This window comes from Bubalus kerabau, chromosome 13 (genome assembly GCF_029407905.1).
Source record: "Bubalus kerabau isolate K-KA32 ecotype Philippines breed swamp buffalo chromosome 13, PCC_UOA_SB_1v2, whole genome shotgun sequence".
Taxonomy (NCBI): Eukaryota; Metazoa; Chordata; class Mammalia; order Artiodactyla; family Bovidae; genus Bubalus; species Bubalus kerabau.
Window position 1 is genome coordinate 46,654,876 of NC_073636.1, and position 7,278 is coordinate 46,662,153.

General features: G+C 45.8%; 1 pseudogene; it reads right to left on the minus strand.

The window, feature by feature from the left end:
- Positions 1 to 592: 592 nt before the first annotated feature.
- LOC129624972 (metallothionein-2A-like) lies at positions 593 to 2,406 on the minus strand (annotated as a pseudogene).
- Between the last annotated feature and the right edge of the window lie 4,872 nt (positions 2,407 to 7,278).

The following is a 7,278-nucleotide window of genomic DNA, read 5'->3' on the forward strand; positions in this document are numbered from 1 at the left end:
GGGACCACCTACCCGTCAACTGTGGCCATGAGGCTCAGTGAGCAGCTAATACTCAAGCAGCCAAGGCAGTGCCCGGGCAGGCAGGGGTGCCATGGGCCCCACTTCTGCCCCACAGACGGGATGCTCACCGTTGACATCTGGGCCCCTGCCGAGGAAGGAGATTTCCCTGAGGCCTTCATGCCGTGAGCCTAGTCCACACGAGAGGCAGCTTCTGAGCCGAGCCAGCCTTCCATATCGAGCCAGCTCAGGGGCCAGACACAAAGACACCTGCAGAGGACTCCCGAGCTGTGACTGCACTGCTCCTCTCAGACACCGTGGAGGAGAACACAGGCACCTCCGACACACCCTTTCTCAACTCGACCACAGAATCCAGGAGCACGAGGACTGCTTTGTACACACGTGCACACGTACTATCTGACTCTCCTCTCTCGCCGGCGTGGTTTCTGATGAAACGTCCCATGCTCCCCTCATCCCTCTTTCCTGTAGCTGTGGTATATTCGTGGTACGTTTCAGATTTTGTTTTTGCTGTTCTGCAGTTTGAATGTGACGTGCCCAAGTGTTGATTTTCTGCACTTGAAGGCATCCCCCCAGCATCTCTGATTTGTGGTCTGCTTTATGTCATTACTTTTAGGAAATTCTCAGCTATTATTATTTCAAATCTCCTTGCTCCGTCCTCTCCTCCAGTTCCCAAATGTGGACATCACACCTTTCTGTAATTGTCCCTGGATGTTCTATTCTGATTTTTTTGTTTTTTCCTCCTTGGATTCCTGTGTGGGACGATTCTATTGACCCATGTTTAGACGCTCAGTCCAGTCTACTGAACGGTCCTCAGAGGCATTCTTCATGTCTGCCCCAGGGTTTTGGTCTTTCTTATGGTTTTCACATCACTCCCATCGGCTCTCGCACACTGTCCACCATTTCCACTAAAGCCCTTACTTAGCATGTTAACCAGAGTAGTTTTGAAACCCTGGCTCCGTAACCTCCAGCACCTCTGCCCCATCCATACCTATTTTACACTTCATATATGATCAGTGTATTTCACACGTTCAATTAGACCCCAATAAAACTGTGTCTAAAAAAAAGGAAAATCAGGTTCCTATTTACAATAGAGAGAACTAGTTACATAATACATAAATAATTGTATCACTGAAAAAGCAGAAAAAGTTCACCAGCAGGACATTTTTGTATTATTTGTTGAGAATCAATTCAGAGATAGAAGACATTAGTAATACATATGCATTGTAGAAAATGATTTTATTTTAGCAAATATATGAGAACTTACCCACTTAGCCAAATAAATGCTGCTTTCCCCAAAACAAGACTGTGAGAATAAAAAGTCTTATTCTGGCGCGTGGCCCCCGCTCAACACAATTTTTGGACTGTCTCCTGGATTTGAAATTGCCTTCAGTCCCCACTTATGAGGAACATAAGAAAACTACTTTTATTGTTTTATGATCACACCTGGTAAATGAAATCCTTATTGCATTTCCCACTTTAAAGCCAGGATTTATAAAATATATCTGACCAACAACCCAATTTTGCCAGTGTAAACTCTGCCTTTTAACTGCCTTCATGACTATTTTTTTTTTTAAAGCCAACCACTGTTATTATCATTCTTGTATTTTATAGGACAAAAAAGAAAGAAAGAAAGGGATGTAACAAACATGTCAGGTTGCATTTTTTAAAAACTGCACGTTTGTACATGTTGTTGTTTACATTGGAGAGCAGGCTCTCCCCGCCTTCAGGCGCAGCGGGTGCACGTGTCTGAGGCCCTTCTGCAGCTGCAGCCCTGGCACACGTGGCACGGCCCACGCGGCCACAGGAGCAGCAGCTCTTCCTGCAGGAGGGGCCTTGCAATCTCTGCATTTGCAAGAGCCGGCACACGTGCAGGACCCGCCTGCGGTGCAGGAGCGGTTGGGATCCACGGCGAACTGAAGCAGGGCTGGGGTCCGGAGACGACTGCACAAAGGATGGCGAGGATGGCAACGGGGTGTGCTCTCAGTAACTGCTTTTCTCAAGAACATGATCTTGGAACAAAATTGGCTTTGCTTTCCTCCCATGGAACATACAATGACGGAAAATGAGACAATTTAGGATAAAACTACACGTTTGTAAATGGAGGAACTAGTATCTGAAGTGAAAAAACAGGGTTTGCAATAAGCATGAAACTGATGTGGGGAAAAATATTACTACAAATTCCCTCATCTTACCAGCATTCACTTGATCCAACACTTTCTCTTTAGAACTGTTTCTGTTATCTTGGTTGTATTATGTTAGACACATTAAAGGAACATCTGTAGGAGCACTCAGTATACAGTGTGAGAACTGGAACACGCACCCGTGTGCCCAGTGTCCAGATCAGGATGGCACCTGTGTTCCCACTGTCCAGGTCAGGACCTGCCCCCGTGTGCCCACCATCCAGATTAGGACTGGCCCCATGTGCTCACCATCCAGATCAGGGCCGGCACCCGTATGCCCACCCTCCAGGTCAGGGCCAGCACCCGTGTGCCCACCCTCCAGATCAGGGCCGGCACCCATGTGCCCACCATCCAGGTCAGGGCCAGCACCCGTGTGCCCACCATCCAGGTCAGGGCCGGCGCCCGTGTGCCCACTGTCCAGATCAGGATGGGCACCCATGCGCCCAGTGTCAAGATCAGGACTGGAACCTGTGTGCCCAGGATCCAGATGAGGAATGACACAGTGCCAGTCTCAGCTCTTCCTGATCTCACTGTTTCCTTCACCCCAGCCCTATTTCTGGCCCACAGAGGACCATTCGGAATGTTGGGTTTCATCCCACAAAATACGAGGCTATGATCACATGCAAGGCTGGATGGCTCATACCTCACGAGGTTTCACATGGTCCAACAGTTGCACACAGCTGCATGTGAGTCATCCAGTTTCTGTTATGTCACATTTCGCTGTGTAGATGTACCAAGATTTGCTTTCCAGTCCCTGGTGGTGTGTGCCGGTTGTTCCATGTTTAGTGCTATGACCTTGAACATGTGCTCTTTGCAAGCCCAGGGACTGGAGCTCACCAGGCTCCCCTGTCCTTTACTATCTCCTAGAGTTTGCTCAAATTCATGTCCATTGAGTTAGTGACGCTATCTAACCAATTCATTCTCTGCTGCCCCTTCTCCTTTTGCCTCCCATCTTTCCCAGCATCATTCAAATGAGTTGGCTCTTTGCATCAGGTGGCCCAAGTATTGGAGCTTCAGCATCAGTCCTTCCAATGAATATTCAGGGTTGATTTCCTTTAGGATTGACTGGTTTCATCTCCTTGCAGGCCAAGGGACTCTCAAGAATCTTCTCCAGCACCACAGTTCAAAAGCATCAATTCTTTGGCACTCAGACTTCTTTATGGTCAAACTCTCACATCCATACATGAATACTGGAAAAACCACAGCTTTGAGTATTTAGACCTTTGTCAGCAAGGTGATATCTCTGCTTTTTAATACTCTGTCTAGGTTTGTCAGTTTTCCTTCCAAGGAACAAGCATCTTTTAATTTCATGGCTGCAGTCACCATCTGCAGTGATTTTGGAGCCCAAGAAAATAAAATTTGTCATTACTTCTACTTTTCCCCTTCTATTTGCCATGAAGTGATGAGACTGGATGCCAAGATCTTAGCTTTTTGAACACTGAGTTCTAAGCCCGCTTTTTCACTCTCCTCTTTCACCCTCATCAAGAGGTTCTTTAGTTCTTTACTTGCTACCATTAGGGTGGTGTCATCTGCATATCTGAGGTTGTTATTTCTCCCAGCAATCTTGATTCCAGCTTGTGTTTCATCCAGCCTGGCATTTCACATGTACTCTGCATAGAAGTTAAATAAGCAGAGTGAAAATATACAGCCTTGTCATACTCCTTTCCCAATTCTGAACAAGTCTGTTGTTCCATGTCCAGTTCTAACTGTTGCTTCTTGACCTGCATACAGGTTTCACAGGAGACAGGTAAAATGGTCTGGTATTCCCATCTCTTTAAGAATTTTTCAGTTTTTCTTTTAATGTTCTTTCACATATAATGCTGGAGTTGATTCTCCTTCTGTTGTGAGATGTGGGTGTGTTAGTTACTAAGTCATATCTGACTCTTTGTGACCCCCATGGACTACAGCCCCCCAGGCTCCTCTGTCCATGGAATCCTCCAGGCAAGAATACCTGAGTGGGTATCCACTCCCAACCCAGGGATCAAACCCGCATCTCCTGCATTGCAGGAGTCTGAGCCACCAGGGAAGCCCTTGCTTGGTGTGTGAGATAGGGATCCAGTTTTACTATCTTCCTCCACATGAATAATCAGTAGTACTAGAACCATTCACTTCCCCCCACTGATCTATGACTATATGAGCTGAAATGTTTCAGGTTTTCATTTATGCATGAATTGATTTTGATATCTTTGTTATACTGGTCAATTTCCCACTCTGTGCAAACCCCTCACTCTGCATACTACAGCCCTGCCAGACTTGAGGTAAATTTTTTCTTCTCTTTTCTCGCCTCCTCTTTTCTCTTCTTGGGCATCTTGTTAACCCTGGCCTTTGCTCTTTCTAATAAAACTTAGGAACCACACTGTCCAATGCCTCAAAAAACCCCTGGGTGATTTGGATTGGAACTGCACTGTATCTACTTGCCAATATGGGGAGAACTGACACTTTTATAATATTGACTCTTCCTATTAATAAACCTGATGGTCTGTCATTTTATGTCTTCTCTAATATTTATGTTAAAGTTTTAAAATATTTAAAATATGGTTGGTTATTTTAACCCTCTTTTTGTCACATATTCAAAAAAGCAAAAACTTCTCAGATAACGTGATGTATTTCAATGGTTCTGAAATTTCAAAAACTATAAAAAGAAATACAATAAAAACTCACTTCTACCCTATTCTCATTTACCACATTTCCCAGTCCCTCACGGTAACCATGTTTAATCATTTCTTTTTTATCTTTCCAAGGTGTTTTTCTTTGTGGTTAGCGTTGAAATTTCTCTATAAATATTTAATAACTTAAAGACTTAATCTTTCAAACCCCAGTAGAACAAAAACAGATATTTAAAACCCAATCTCCGATCAGACGTAACTTGGTGCAGATGTGTGCCAGTATGCTGGTCCATTTGAAACCATGCCTTTGTGACTTTTTCTTCTTACAGAACATCCTTGTAAAGGTCCCTTTACATTTTCAGTCCTGGGTGTTCACTGGACGGACTGATGTTGAAGCTGAAACTCCAATACTTTGGCCACCTGATGCGGAGAGCTGACTCATTTGAAATGACCCTGATGCTGGGAAAGATTGAGGGCAGGAGGAGAAGGGGATGACAGAGGATGAGATGGTTGGATGGCATCACCGACACAATGGACATGGGTTTGGGTAGACTCCGGGAGTTGGTGATGGACAGGGAGGCCTGGTGTGCTGTGGTTCAAGGGGTTACAAAGAGTTGGACACAACTGAGCGACTGAACTGAACTGAACTGAAAGGTCCCTTAGGGGAGGGGTGCTGGTGAAAGCTGCTTCTGTTTATCCACAGGCCATCACTTCACACTCATTCCTGAAGGATGTCTTGTTGAGCATAGAATCGTAGTTATTTTCTCTTCGCTCAGAAGCACCTGGCATATTTTCACGTAGTTGAACTACTGGAGAGAAATGGACTTTCTCAGTTCCAGTTCCAAGATTTCCCAGGCAGCACTATAATAGCCATGTCTGGGCTGGTGGAGCATGCAACAGCTCACCCAGCATGCAGGTGGGAGGATGGGGTTGTGGGCCGGTGGTGACAAGGGGCCCGGCAGCATGGGGTAGATGAACTTGGCCCAGGTAACAAACTACAGTCTCCAAATCATAGCTAAAATTTCCCAGCATATCCCTATCATTGGGAGGGGGGAGAAGGGGGTCCTTCTCACACACTGTAGCACCCTTTGGGTACCACGGACACCTGTGTGCTAGCCTGACAGGACCTGGGAACTGCCCTCATCATGGGATAAGCCCTGCCCTCCCCGCCTGCTGCCCCCAGCTCGACACTCACCACGAATCCCATGGAATCAGACTCCCACGCACTCATCTGGAGGTGCCTAGCGCACGTGGAGTAAGCCACCCTTCTCAAAGCCTGACCAAGCCGCCTCCATCATGGACACCCTCCACACCCGGTCACGCTTCTCAAGTGGCCGAAACCTTGCTCTTGTCCCTCTCACTTCATGACACTCTCTTCAGCCTTGACGGGAGGCTCCAATTTGAAGGTCCTCTCTCTGGAGACCCTGTCCAGCCCAAAAGGCACACAGCCCGCAAGGCACCAAAGGGTGCTCAGTCTACCTGCATGTTGGCCCTAAGCTGCTTAATGTTCTTAGAAATCTGGTTTTAAACTCAGAGCACTTTTGTGACTTCATTTTCAGTCTCTTCATACAAGAGGGACTGCACAACATGTGCTGATGTAAAGCAGAGGCACTCCCAACGCAGGGAATGATTTCCTTGACTCCCAAGGTATTCAGTGAACACAGAAAACCTGTGCACAGTGAGGCAGACACGTCTTGGTGGCATTTTGATGAAATCAAAGCAATACAAGCCTTGCCTTCTCAAGTCTTTGTACTAACACGAAATTTTAAATGCAACTGAAGGTATAATTATGAAATCTAAGTAATACTCACATTTTCGAAGAGTAGGATAAGGGAGAAATTGTGGAGAAGCTCTGCGCTCTGGGGATTGAATGTGCGCCTGTGGCCCACAGGACTGGGGTGGCAAGTTCTCCTGGTCTGGGGCGGGGCTGGAGGACACGCCGGGCAGGGCCCTGCCACCTGCCATGGCTCCCATGGCAGATGCAGCTCCATCCACGTGGCTGAGAACAGGACAGTGAGCAGGGCTATGGCCAATCCCAGCATGAATTCAACACAGAAAACAGGCCCTCTCTCTGTAACAGGTCACTTTCTGTAACTGCAATTGTTTTCAACTTTCAAACAAGCTTAACTATAGTAAGGACAGGACAAGTGTCTTATGAAACTGAGGAACTTTGACAAAGGACTGTAGTTTGTCAAGTTACTAACTCCCTTCAGAAATTTTGGGGTGGCGATGCAGGAATGGAGAAGTGTAATGTGGTTTATTTAATTATAGTATAACAGAAAATAAAACACAATTGAGCTTTGAAGTCTAAAAGTAAAGTTTTTCAAATGGGCAATACTATAATTAACTTGTTCACTTTCTACATGATTGTGATGTTCAGTAGCCATTAACAATGCTTTACCAAAGCAAAAACATGAAAAAAAAGCCAAGTAATTTTTTAAAAACTCCTAATAACAACACTTTCACAACAATAG